At 40.3% G+C, this 14,151-nt stretch overlaps 2 protein-coding genes across 2 annotated transcripts in view; one reads left to right on the top strand and one right to left on the bottom strand.

The window, feature by feature from the left end:
* The window catches only part of LOC100567378 (sterol O-acyltransferase 2), a 36,928-nt gene extending 25,867 nt beyond the window's left edge, over positions 1-11,061 (bottom strand). The window contains exon 1 of the mRNA XM_062971640.1: positions 10,831-11,061. The gene's annotated coding sequence lies outside the window, so the exon portion shown is untranslated. The remainder of the gene's footprint in view (positions 1-10,830) is intronic.
* The window catches only part of LOC100555455 (unconventional myosin-Ia), an 82,625-nt gene that overhangs the window by 3,211 nt on the left and 65,263 nt on the right, over positions 1-14,151 (top strand). The window lies entirely within an intron of this gene.

Below are 14,151 nucleotides of genomic sequence, written 5' to 3'. Positions count from 1 at the left end.
CTACTGGAAGAAGATTTGTTATACAGGTAGTTGGGTCAGAGGCTTAGGTTAGGGAGGCCTGAACTGAAGAGCCCCAGGTGAAAGCCACATTACTAGGTAGTATTCTGTTGAGTGCTTACACACAGGGATTGTGTGAAATGCACCAGTTTTTCCAATTTAATCAAAAATTTGATTATTCATAGGGTGCAGGTTTTGTAAGGGCTTGATCATAATAGTGGACTCTATTTTTAGTAATACAGTAGAGTCTCACTTATCCAAGCCTCGCTTATCCAAACCTCTGGATTATCCAAGCCATTTTTGTAGTCAATGTTTTCAATGCTTTGTGATATTTTGGTGCTAAATTCATAAATACAGTAATTACAACATAACATTACTGCGTATTGAACTACTTTTTTCTGTCAAATTTGTTGTATAACATGATGTTTTGGTGCTTAATTTGTAAAATCATAACCTAATTTGATGTTTAATAGGCTTTTCCTTAATCCCTCCTTATTATCCAAGATATTCGCTTATCCAAGCTTCTGCCAGCCCGTTTAGCTTGGATAAGTGAGACTCTACTGTATTAGAAAGCCATGGACACAAGGAGGTTGCTGATATGAGTGGGATTGAAGCAGCATATTTATTTTCCTGATGCAGTCTTCAACCTTATAATGCCATTCCACATGACAGTGCCATTTTTCTGTCCTGAGAACTTCACAAGCTGCTAAAAAATACCATTGCTGGTAAGACAACATGCGAAGTCCCCTGTGTTGCTACCCCAGGCTCTGTGCCCCACTTCCTCTCCTCTTTCGGCATGGAGCCTGACCGGAAGTCCTGTGTGCGAAGCAGTGTATGACAGGCAAATTGGTCCATCTGATGAGATAGTTAATGGGGCAACTGAAAAATTCATCAGTTTTTTTTTTGTTCGCTGTCTCTTCCTCCCGCCCTCTTTGCCTGTTTGACCAATGGGTTACTGGGACGGGTGACGTGTGGTCTGCTCACAGGTCTGAATTAGATTATTATAAATACTGCAAATAAATAAATAAATAAATAAATAAATAATCCATGTACACCAAATATGGTAGCTAAGCTGTGGTTCAGGCTAGGAATCAAAAGCATAGATAGATAAGAGCTTAATGGCATACAGATTGTGCGAGGGACTGTCATGCAGTCGAACGGCCCGTGCATTGAATGCACAACAACACCACTACTGTGGAATCAATGCCTGCCTGGTATGGCCTATTAAGGGATCATCAGAGGTTTCAGGCCCAGGAGAAATGTGGGAGGGACCATAGGACAAGGGTACAGAATTATAGAATAATAGCATGTCCTTTGGCCATGTACCATGTCCAAAGTTCAAGGGACTGAGAAGGTCTTCCAACTCAGACCTCATCTGAAGAAATAATTATAGGCTATATAGACCAATAGCCTAACCCCTTTTATTATCCTGCATCTTTGAATAACCTGTTCCCCAGCTGATATACTAACCCAGCAGTTAGTATACAAGAGGCAAAGCCACTTGAATCCATAAGCTGAATATGTACTGCGAATTCCCTACATAGTGGCACCATCTCATTTCATGGTTAGGATTGATATTAACCCATTAATCTCCAAAATATCAAGGTATAGCTTTTAAGATCTGGGGTTATCCAGATTGCATAGCTGCAAGTATTTTTTCTTACAGAATAGATGTTAACTTCCTTGTCTGTCACCACACCTCCTGGACTGTTGCTCCTTTCCAATGGAAATTTTATTTGAGCAAGGCTGATAACATTATTGAGATTTTATAGCTGTGGCGCAGAGTCCATCAAATCAAAGGTGAAGTTTATAGTTTTTATGAAGCGCTATAAAAGCTGGGTGGTAATTTTCCCCTCCTGCTTTTAAAAAGTAACTGATGAAAAAAAACCAGTGGTAAAGGATGATAACAGTAGAGATCTAACAAGCAGTTAGACATTTCACAAGTCAGTGGAAAATTGAGAAGGAGAAAGGATGTTCCATGTGGGGAAGGAGTTAATCTTTGTAATATAGGAAATGTTTGCCTCTGGACCACTGATTGTTTTCTGTCAACACTGAGACAGAGGAAATTTAACTTGAATCAAAGGAAGAGGAAAGATCTAGGTTGCATAGTGTTAAGATTTCCTACTCAAAGAACAGCTGTGAAATCGGACAAGTTAAAAGAGGAAGTTCTGGTCTTTGTCCCTGAGATGAGTTATATATATGGTTATTAAAACAGCAGAGAGAAATGATCCAGGGGAAACCACATGCAAGGAGCCATCGGCATGTGCACCCCATGATAACTGCTCTGCTGTTATTTATCTAAACCAGTGAATCCCAAAGTGGGCGCTACCGCCCCCTGGTGGGCGCTGCAGCGATCCAGGGGGGCGGTGATGGCCAAAGGTTTTAACTTATTTTGTATCACCTTTCTATTTTGAGTTCAAAAAATAGTTTCATAATTTCAAACTTCAGTGTTTCTCATTTACACCTTAATACATACAGTAAAACCCCGCTCGTCTGAGCCTCCGTGCAATCCGAGCGGGTGAACGGGGAGGCCCGCAAAGGCCCTCCCCGTTCACCTGCTCACTGGTGTGCGTGTTGCTAGGTAGATAGCAAGCTACCTAGCAACACACACGGGGTGCTCGCCCCTTGGGAGGTGCCCCCTGCGTGTTGCTAGGTAGATAGCAAGCCACCTAGCAACATGCAGGGGGCACCTTCCAAGGGGCGAGCACCCCCTGTGTGTTGCTAGGTAGCTTGCTATCTACCTAGCAACATGCACGGCTGGCTCCTTCGCCACGCCGGGCTCTGGTGCTGCCGGCCCCCAGCGTGACAAAGGAGCCGAGGGACGGTCGGGCGGGTGGCCTCTCCGTTGGGACACAGGCTGGATTCGGAGGAGCTTGCAGCTCCTCCGGATCCAGCCTGCATCCCAATGGAGACACCTCCCCTCTGTTCGGACGCAGCCTGGATTTGTGGGTGCTTGCAGCTCCTCTGGATCCAAACCATGGCCGAACTGAGAGGAAGCCTGGCAATCCGAGTGATCCGGGTTGACCGAGCTGAGGTCCGTCCATTTAACTTGGACTACTATATATCTTTCTGTTTAATTTAAAGATACTGTATATCTTTCTGTTTAATTGCTATTAAAATTTTTAAAAAATTAATTTCCTGGGGGCGCTGAGTAATATTTTTTTCTGGAAAGGGGGTGATAGGTCAAATAAGTTTGGGAACCACTGATCTAAACAGAATACATTGTATCTAGACGTAGCTTAGAGCTAACCAAACGACATGGCCTTTTTATGGGGGCAGAAAATGCAGTCTATTTCTTACCTAAAATCGAGCTAAAGAGGTGGAAACACAAACTTCCAGATTGTTGTGCATCTAGTTGTTTATAATCAGAGACATTTTCACTTATTTTTAGTTGTACAATATTTATTAAATGTCTTTTTTGTTCATTTTGAAGTTCTATATGGTTGTACATCATAAATCAAACTATATTACAGTGTAAGTTAGGTGATTTATTGGGAGCCTCGGTGGTGCAATGGATTAAACCCTTGTGTCAACTTGACTTCTGACCCAAAGGTTGGGTTGCTGACCTGATGGTTGCCAGTTTGAATCTGCGAAATGGGTGAGCTCCTGTCTGTCAGCTCTAGCTTGTGGGGACATGAGAGAAGCCTCCTAACAGGATGGTAACACAACCAGGCATCCCCTGGGCAACGTCCCTGTAGACAGCCAATTCTCTCACACCAGAAGCGACTTGCAGTATGTTCTCAAGTTGATTCTGACACAATAATTTATAAGAACAAACATTATTTAATTCTACCATTCAACTATATGTGATGGTTTTATTGTGATGGTTTTAAATAATGGTTTTAATGTGAAGATAACTGATATAGTGTTTATGAACATTTATGGTTTATTTTATGTTCCAGCATTGAATATTTGCCGTATATATGTTGCGCTCCGCCCTGATTCCCCTTCGGGGTGAGAAGGGCGGAATAGAAATGTTTTAAATAAATAGCTAAATAAAAATTATGGTAAAATGCTGGACAGCGAATGAATAAAATATTTTTAGGATAAGGGAAAAGAGCTAAGTACGACTCCTGGAAAGAAAAGCATCCTAGGATTATTTCACTCATGCCACCATCCCTAGCCTGTGTAACAAAATTTGAAAAAAATCTGTTCCTGGTTTGAAAGTGTTATTTTTTGTTTAATTGTGTGGTATCTACTTTGAAAGTAGCTGTTCTACTCCAGAAACTTTGTTTTTGTGACTGCCATAAACTATGTTGAATTGAGTGAGACTGTATGAGATATTTATCGAAAAGCTATAGCAAAATGTGCTGTAGGATGTTCCAAAAAAAAAACAACCCAAAAATCAATTTAACAAACATTGTCTATGTTTTTATGATAGAAACAATTAGAAAATGACATTTATGGCCTAAGAACAAAAATTGTGTTACATTGTGTAATGTATCACACCACATGTCCCATATTTCACAACCACCACAGTAAAGCTGGCTGTGAGTAATGGGAATGGTAGTCCTGTTGTATCTAGATGGTGCCTAGAGAGGGCAAGCTGATAATAGTGGGTAAATGACCTATACAGAAATGACATAAAGAAATGTTGTATAATTTGATTTTACTCCTAATGTTTGCTCATCTTTTGGTTAGCAATTGACTTATGCAATTTTCAAATACACTCTTTAAAAAATGTTAATCTTAAACCATGTTGATTAATTTTAAAGTAATAACATGTTAAATATCAACTAGCCAGTGAAACTCAGCATCACTGGAAATATAACAGCACTTCATTGATGCCTAGGGATGTCTATTTTTTAAGGTAATTTTAAAAATGAGGTTGCAGAGACAGAATGGTTTTGGAGTATTGTGTATTTGGACTGCTTCCCTATCTTAATCTATTTTACCTCTTTTTTTTTTTTAACTTCCCTTCATCCTATAAATGTAGGAGTATAACTCAGAATATCAAGACTGAAAATCCCATAATATCTGCTTTGAACTGGGATATCTGAGTCAACACTACCATATATTCCAGTTCAAGGCAGATATTGTGGGATTTTCTGCCTTGATATTCTGGGCTATATGGCTGTGTGAAAGGGTCCTGGTTTTCACTATTTCCTCTTCTCTCTCTACTTTGCTTCCCTTACTAGTGTTTGTGTGTTCTTTGTAGTGCGATTGGAAATTAAGAAAAAGCTCCTCTCTCCTAGCAGTGACTGTCTTCTCCTGAAATTTCAACTCTTATTCCCTCCCTGACAATGTAATTTTTTTTTTAAAAAAAGGCATTTCAAGAACTACACATAATTGTGAAACAGATATTGTACTGTTACTTGTCAGGTTATTGACTGAGAAGAGAAAGGAGCCAACAAGATATCCTTTTCTTGGCTCTGATTGACAACCCCATGGAGTTTTTGTTTAGCAAAGCATCCACTGAGTTAGTAGATGGCTATGAGATGGCTATTAACTCTACTGAAGCCTCAGCAAGAAAATCCACTGAAGCTGTGTCAGCAGCATTTCCAAATAAGTGTTTCCTGTTAGCACAGGCATTAGCCCAACCACTGACAATCTTTATGGCCGTAAAGATGAACTGATTGGATTTCTCTTTACTAGCATCAGACCACAAACAGGCAAATAAGAAGAAGCATATAAGAAATGGTTAGTGGTGTATGCATTGCAGGGAACTCAGCTCAACGCAGAAGCTATGTTAGATAAACTAAAAGACAACATTATTGAATGATTTGGATTTACTTTCATTTCACTGTGATGCAGTGCCTGTGCTGAACGATCCTGTTTTTTTCCCTTTTTGTTTGGAATGAACATATTTTCTTGCATTATGTCCACAACATGGGAGGACAGCGATAGACTTTCAGATCACGACTTTGTCTATTTCCTTATCATTAAATAATGAAGCAGCTTTAAGTGTGCCTCAAGAAGAGTCATTATCACAGCTGGGGATTTCTTTGAAGATCCCACAACAGCTTCCTCTAAAGAGGTAAGGTGCTGAATGGAAAAAAAACTTCTCTCTTCAGATATTTGTAAAGGAAGAAGAAAATCATTTTCATATGGGGGTACTTAAACTGAAAATCAGTGTAGCCATGGTGATTAAGAAAGTATAACTGTGAGCAAATAGACTTTGTGTTTCAGGGGATGATGGACCCGTAAATTACATTCATTTTGCTTTCAAGGTACTTAGGGCTGGCAATACCAGAGGTGAGAAGGGTGGGCATATTAAAGAAAAACAACATTGGAAATCAATTGGTGCAGTAAACCAAAATGATTTAATGTGTTGTCAAAAGCTTTCATGGCCAGGATCACAGGGTTATTGTATGTTTTTCGGGCTGTATGGCCATGTTCCAGAAGTATTCTCTCCTGACATTTTGCCCACATCTATGGCAGGCATCCTCAGAGGTTGTGAAGTAACCTCACAACCTCTGAGGATGCCTGCCATAGATGTGGACGAAACGTCAGGAGAGAATGAATCTGGAACATAGCCATACAGCCCGAAAAACATACAACAACCAAAACGATTTATTTGTTTGGTTGCTTAGGGCATTGCTTCTTAAAAACATGTGTCCCAACCCTAAATAGGGTTCTCTTAGGGTAAATTTGGCAACAGTAAATGTTTTCTGGATGTCACTATCACTTCATTACATGGGCAAATAGGCCCATTGTAGGACACTTCCAGCACAGGTCCTGGATAGAGCCCACCAGATACCATCAGACAATGCCCAGCTACTTCCAATGGAGCTCTATCCATAAATTGTGTTGGAAGCATCACACAATGCAGCAAGAAGAACACCAGAGTCTTCTCATAACTCACAATGGGGCCAGCGTTGGGGGAAGCCGGGAAGCAATGCTTTCCCCTGTGTGATGGGGAAGGCAGCACCATGGGGTGCAGGACACCGGATACCCCTGCTGACCCACGTATTCGCCACACTGTTCAGAGAATCCCCCTACTGTTGCCCGTGTTAGGTGACTTATTGTGATGAAGCCCTAATATCTGTTTTAGACATTTACATGAATCTATTGTGCAATGTGCATAGTGGACTCTGCAGAAGATGTTTTTGCTATACAGTACTTCATAAATAGAAAATGAGCTGAGGTGGCGCAATGGGTTAAAATCTTGTGCCGGCTGGACTGCTGACCCAAAGGTTGGGTTGCTGACCTGAAGGTTTCCAATTCAGATCTGCAAGATGGGGTGAGCTCCCATCTGTCAGGTATAGCTTGCAGGGACATGAGAGAAACCACCCAGCAGGATGGTAACACATCTGGGCATCCCCTCGGCAACGTCTTTGTAGACAGCCAATTGTCTCACACCAGAAGTGACTTGCAGTATGTTCTCAAGTTGCTTCTGACACGATAAAAAAAATTGGAAAATCACTCTATTTAGCTAGCCTTCCAAATGCTGGTTTGTTATCAGTAAATGTTTGATTTTTATATTTATTGTCTATACAGTAGAGTTATACTTATCCAACATTCGCTTATCCAATGTTCTGGATTATCCAACGCATTTTTGTAGTCAATGTTTTCAATACATCGTGATATTTTGGTGATAAATTCTTAAATACAGTAATTACTACGTAGCATTACTGCATATTGCACTACTTTTTCTGTCAAATTTGTTGTACAACATGATGTTTTGGTGCTTAATTTGTAAAATCATAACCTAATTTGATGTTTAATAGGCTTCTCCTTAATCTCTCCTTATTATCTAACATATTCGCTTATCCAACGTTCTGCCGGCCCGTTTATGTTGGATAAGTGAGACTCTACTGTACTTATATACCTGGGGCCACGTAAAATTTCCTCAGGCTAAAAGGAGTAATGAGTCAAATAGTTTATGAAGTCTTTGTTTAGGGTGCTCACCTGCATATGATCCCTGACAATCCAATCCCATATGGTAATCAGTTAAACTTCCTCTGAACCAAATCATCTTTACTTCTGTGCTTGTAGCTAACAGTGGCAAGAATTCTCTCCTCATGCCTTGTGTTTCCAAAGTATTTCACTGTACGTGTGCAGAATGTCTGAGATCTTTCCTAATCCAGTGGAACAGGCAATGACAGAGGACATCAGGAGGAACTACTTTCCCTCTTAAAATAACTTGCTGCTCATTTTTTTCAGGCCCAAAGAAATGACTTTAAATGGGGTAGGATGAAAGCTCACCCTGGGCTGCCGTAACATTGCTCACTGCCAGAGTTTGGTAGGAGAAGGAGGGCAGTGCAGAATTCAGGAACATCTTGGTGGCATGAATGTAGCTGGGAAGAACAGCTGTAGGCTATTTGAGAAGGTGTGTCTTTGTAACTAGGGTGTCTTACATTACAAAGCATAGCCTCCTCCTCTGTATATGGGGGAAGCAAACTTAGGATATTAACCAGATGTTATCATTATCTCATTTTGCTGCTGCTCCTACTTCAGAAGGGTGGATTTGGGTTGCACTGTTCCTGAATTCCTATGCAATTACTGTTACATCAGGCCCACAGTTTTCACAGGGATAACGGGCATTGGATCTCCATGAAATTGGAAAACCATGATTTTTTTTTTTAAAGATCCACCCTAGCATGCATGCTACAGACTCTACTGCTGCAAAAATCTCTACCTCCACTACACCTCCATTACTTCCGCCTAGGATAACAATACTGCTGCAAAAATCTCCAGCACTGTGAGCATCTTTCCTGCCCCCCCTCTTGTTTCTGTTCCTTTCCTGGCCCAGACTTCCTCCCACCTTGGCACCTGGATACCTCCACCATCTTCCAATACCTTTGGTTTTTTTTTGTTGGGAGGGGTTCCTGGCTAGAATTTTATTTGCTTTGCTGTGCTTCTAAATCCAAATTGGATGTACCTGGCATCACCTCTGATGACTCTTCTGCTCTGCTGTCTGTTCTATCAGCCACCATGAGAAGCAGCAACCACTGGCAGAAAATCTTTGTAAGTCCCTGATTGTGGTGAGGTAGATTTGGACTCAACCACAGGCAGAAAAAATATCTTGGATCAATACTACAGTAGAGTCTCACTTATCCAACATAAATGGGCCGGCAGAATGTTGGATAAGCGAATATGTTAGATAATAAGGAGGGATTAAGAAAAAGCCTATTAAACATCAAATTAGCTTATGATTTTACAAATTAAGCACCAAAACATCATGCTATACAACAAATTTGACAGAAAAAGTAATTCAATATGCAGTAATGCTATGTAGTAATTACTGTATTTACGAATTTAGCACCAAAATATAACGATATATTGAAAACATTGACTACAAAAATGCATTGGATAATCCAGAACATTGGATAAGCGAGTGTTGGATAAGTGAGACTCTACTGCAGGGGTCCCCAAACTTTTTAAACAGGGGGCCAGTTCACGATCCTTCGGACCATTGGAGGGCCGGACTATAGTTGGCCAATGAGCAATAATAGTTAACAACAACAACAACAAAAGAGGGTTGGAAGAGACCCTTTGGGCCATTGAGTCCAATCCCCTTCTGCCTTTGTGCACCAAAAGCACAAGCAAAGCACCCCTGACAGATGGCCACCCAGCCTCAATGTTAATAATAATAATAATAATAATAATAATAATAATAATAATAATAATAAAGAGGGTTGGAAGAGACCCCTTGGGCCATTTAGTCCAACCCCCTTCTGCCTCTGTGCACCAAAAGCACAAGAAAAGCATCCCTGACAGATGGCCACCCAGCCTCAATGTTAATAATAATAATAATAATAATACTAATAATAATAATAATAATAAGGGTTGGAAGAAGAGAAGAGAAGAAGAGACCCCTTGGGTCATTTAGCCCAACCCCCTTCTGCCCTTGTGCCGTGGGGGCCGGATAAATGCCTTCGATGGGCCGCATCCGGCCCCCGGGCCTTAGTTTGGGGACTCCTGCTCTACTGTATACACATTACTGTGTAGAGCTGCAGGAAGCTATTATCAAGTCAACGGTGTGTCATTTTTAAGCAATACAATCATTCTGTATTTTCATATATGACAGTCAATGTATCAATTTGTTGTCAAAGGCTTTCATGGCTGGGATCACAGGTTGTTGTATGTTTTCTAGAACATGGCCATACAGCCCGGAAAACATACAACAACTCTAATGTATCAATTGATTATCTAACTCATTTTTCTGTAAGATATTCATTGTGATGATAGAGAGGCAGCATGAAGAATGGAATAAAATAACTGGTAACAAATTCATGGGCTATTCAATACATATAGATGCTGGTGTGATAAGATTTCAAGAAACATATTTTTCTCTAGATCCAGCTACCATAGTGACATCTTCACTAACCCTGAAAATCATCACTTTAGCTTGCCCTGGAGATCCCTGGACTTGTTCACTATTCCACAAAACATATCAGATAACAAAAGAGAAATAAAGTATAGTACTAAATGCATGGCACTTTTTTAAAAGCAGAATATATGTAATGTTAGAAAGGAAATGACAACAGCTCTGAATGGCAACCAAAATAGATACGTTACTCCAGGATGCTGCCGACTATTATATTCAGGATAAACAAAGCAGTGGCTGCATAGAAGTTTTAACTATTTCAGGGAGCTCTATGCTACATTGTATATAGTCAATTATGCTGCTGTTTTTGGACTATTATGGGGTCACAGTCATTTTTTTGGCATCTAATTGGTCCCGGCTTCTCTGAAGTAACTTGACGGTTATCATTTGTGAGCTTGGGTGATGGCAAGTAACAATAATTATGATCTCAGTAAATCTATACAGTACCCTCAAATGCATTGTCCATGCAGTAGCGGCACAGCCCATGATAGATTAATACATCCAGGATTCACTAATATATCTCTCATTTTAAATTACCAAAAAAGAAGAAAAAGACTAACCTTCTCATATGACCAAAGCAGCCTGCAATATCCCAAGTCAGTAGTACAGAATGCACTGTCAAGCAGGATGGCATAGCTGAGGTTTAAATACATTTGGGAATGACAGTTTTGCAAGATGAACGGAAGGAACTGATAGTCCGCCCTTTATTACATCAGGCGTCAAAGATTAAAAGGAGAAGCGACACTTCCTCAATTTATCTAAGCATATATCAGACAAATCATTTTCCTCCTTTCCACTTCACCTGCTTTGTCTGTATTCAGTAACACTTTTATTTAAATCACAGTCTTATTCTGTTAACAGTCATTGTTTCAGAGACGACCAGATTCTCAATATTTCAAAAATGTCATGGGTGGCTATATCTTGCTGTTGGTATCTGGACTATGGAATTTTTTTCCAGAGGAACCCAATTGGTCATGGTATTCTGTGGCAAGTTAAAATGATGTTGTTTCCACTGGTATGGAGTGATATGCAGTCATAATATTTCACTATTTACATTTACAATAGGTAAAGTTGTATTTTTCACATAATACAGCTTTACCTATTTTGCTCTCAATTCATGATGCATGTATATACCTTTTCAAGTCCTAAGAGTCAAGGACTCACATAGAATCATAGAAAGTTAGAGCTGGAGGAGACCACAAGGGCCATCCAATCCAATCCCCTGCCATGCAGGAACACAGAATCAAAGCACCCCCAATAGATGACCATCCAGTTTCTCCTTAAAGACCTCCAGAGAAGAAGACTCCACCATGCTTCGAGGCAGCAAATTCCATTACTGAACAGCTCTTACCATCAGAACCTTCTTCCTAATGTTTAGATACAATCTTTTTCCTGCCATCTGAGTCCCTTGCTCCATATTCTAGTTCCTAGAGCAGCAGAAAATAAGCATGTATCTCCACATTCTGGCATCCTTTTAAATATTTATCATTATCATGTTCCCTCTCAGCCTTCTTTCCTCTAAGCCAAACATACCCAGTTGTTCCTCGTAGGGCTTGGTTTCCCAACTTTTGACTATTTTGGTTGCTCTTCTCTGGACACGTTCCAGCTTGTCAACCTCCTTCTTGAATTGTGGTGCACAGAACTCGACACAATATTCCAGATGAGGTCTGTCTGACCAAAGCTGATTATCTTATTTATTCCCACACCATATTGCCTGTACTAAGATCATCAAGTGCAGTGGTTCTCAACCTGTGGGTCCCCAGTTGTTTTGGCCTTCAACTCCAAGAAATCCTAACAGCTGGTAAACTTGCTGGGATTTCTGGTAGTTGTAGACCAAAACACCTGGGGACCCACAGGTTGAGAACAACTGGTCTAGTGATAGCCTGCTTCAGATGTCTTTGGCAGTGGAAGAGTGTTATATGAAAGCATAAGAGATAGCTTTTTCTATGGTGGTGTGCTGTATGGAGTGCTCTCCACACATATGTATTAACATAAGTTTTGAGGATTCTAAGGATCATTCCTTGATTACTTGTGCACATTCTATAGTGGGTTGAATTTCAGGATGTTGTAATGACTTTGACTAAGCAAATTTAGGTTTCTAGCATTTCAGGGAAGAAGAGAGACAGAGGAATAACATTCCGAACCTCACTCCTATCCTCTCCTGGTCTTTATATAACCTTTTCCATTCATTCTTCCTCCTCTTCCCATGTTTACTAAGGAGTTGGACATTTCTCTACTTCCTTAATTTTATTTTAAACATTTGGAATGTTTGCATGTTCTGCAGAAGGCAATACCATGCGGAACTGTCTGAAGAAACGATAATTCTGAGCCTGATGACTGATTTTAGGGAAAGTCAGGTCAATCTGCCACCTGCCGAATGAAGGTGGTACCGCAGGCTACAGACCACAAGCAGATATTTAATCACCCAAAATTAATGAATCAATTTTTTTAAAAAAATTAACCAAATGTACACCAATGTATAGGACCCAAGCCAAGTTACAGGTGTTCAATTTTGTGATTTTAAAGCTTTGGTAGAAGTAAATAGAATCAATGAAATATGTTATTAAAGACACATCAATTGTAAAAAGCACACTCATTTCAGTGCCACCAACAGGGAAAAAAAGCTGCTCCCCCCTCTCTCTATAAGCACCCATCCACAATTCTAAGACACATCCTGTCTTTATAGATGTTTATGTGGGAAAAGGCACATTTTGGAATTGAAGGGCTACAGTACATCAAAGAGAACTGCAATATATTAAACAGAACTGCAATTAGGTTATTTTAGACCAGTGGTTCCCATCCCCCCGCTTTTTTTAACCAGGGATCACCTTGACCAGGGACCACTCTCCAACATAAGTACCAAAAGGGTTATGAATCAGTTTTTGGTCAACTTTCAATTCAGTTTGATTATCTGAGGCACTGATTCAGAAAATTACATTGAATAGACCACATCAGCTCTAGTTTCTGACACAGAACATATGCCATCCAGTAGTCGCCATCTACTCGCCCACAGAAAAACACATTTAATAATTTAGAGCTGATATGATCTATCCAATGCAATGGTCAGCTCTGCAGATTAAAATTAATATAATAAAATAAATAAAGAGGAAGGAGGTTCGTGGACCAGATTTTTGTTCTCGTGGCCTACTGCTGGGCTGTGGCCCACAGGTTGAGAACCACTATTTTAGACCTTGAACTCACATGCCTTATGGGGACATTTTGGGCAATGTATATCTTCAGTTGCTCTGAAGTGTGATAAACTAGACTTGCTACATTTGGAGACACTCCTATTCTCTTGAATGAAACTTTGGACATCTACTCATAAATCATTTGTGACGGTACCATTGTAATGGCACAGAGTCACTGTATGCTGCTTTTAAATGCTCAGGGCCATATTACCAATTACCCAGATGTAATTCTCACAACCCTGTCAAATAAATCAATAATATTTACAGGTATATTGCAGTAAGAAAATAATTAATCTAAGGAGTAGCTTCCATCAAGAAGCTGTTCCTCCTAATGTTGACTATGCAGGAGAAAGGAATCGGGATGCACTGATCCTATGTGTGACTGGTTTCATGTGCATTGGTAATTCTCCTTGGGTTAGGGTAAAGAACTTCCAATGACACCATCCCCTGGCATTTATGTAGTCATTGAGGGCCCTTCCAGACAGGCTTTATATCCCAGGATATGATCCCAGGTATTCTGTTTATCCCAGATTATCTGGCAGTGGGGACTCATGTAATCCAGGTTAAAGCAGAAAACCTGGGATGAGATCATGGGACATAGGGCCTGTCTGAAAGGGCCCTGAATGTTCAGGAGGAAACCTGAATATCTGGGCTAATTTGTCTTTGTAATATTTGCTTCATTTTATGATGTAA

The sequence above is a fragment of the Anolis carolinensis genome, chromosome 2 (assembly GCF_035594765.1).
Source record: "Anolis carolinensis isolate JA03-04 chromosome 2, rAnoCar3.1.pri, whole genome shotgun sequence".
In the NCBI taxonomy this organism is placed as follows: domain Eukaryota; kingdom Metazoa; phylum Chordata; class Lepidosauria; order Squamata; family Dactyloidae; genus Anolis; species Anolis carolinensis.
This window is presented reverse-complemented; position numbering and strand designations above follow the sequence as displayed.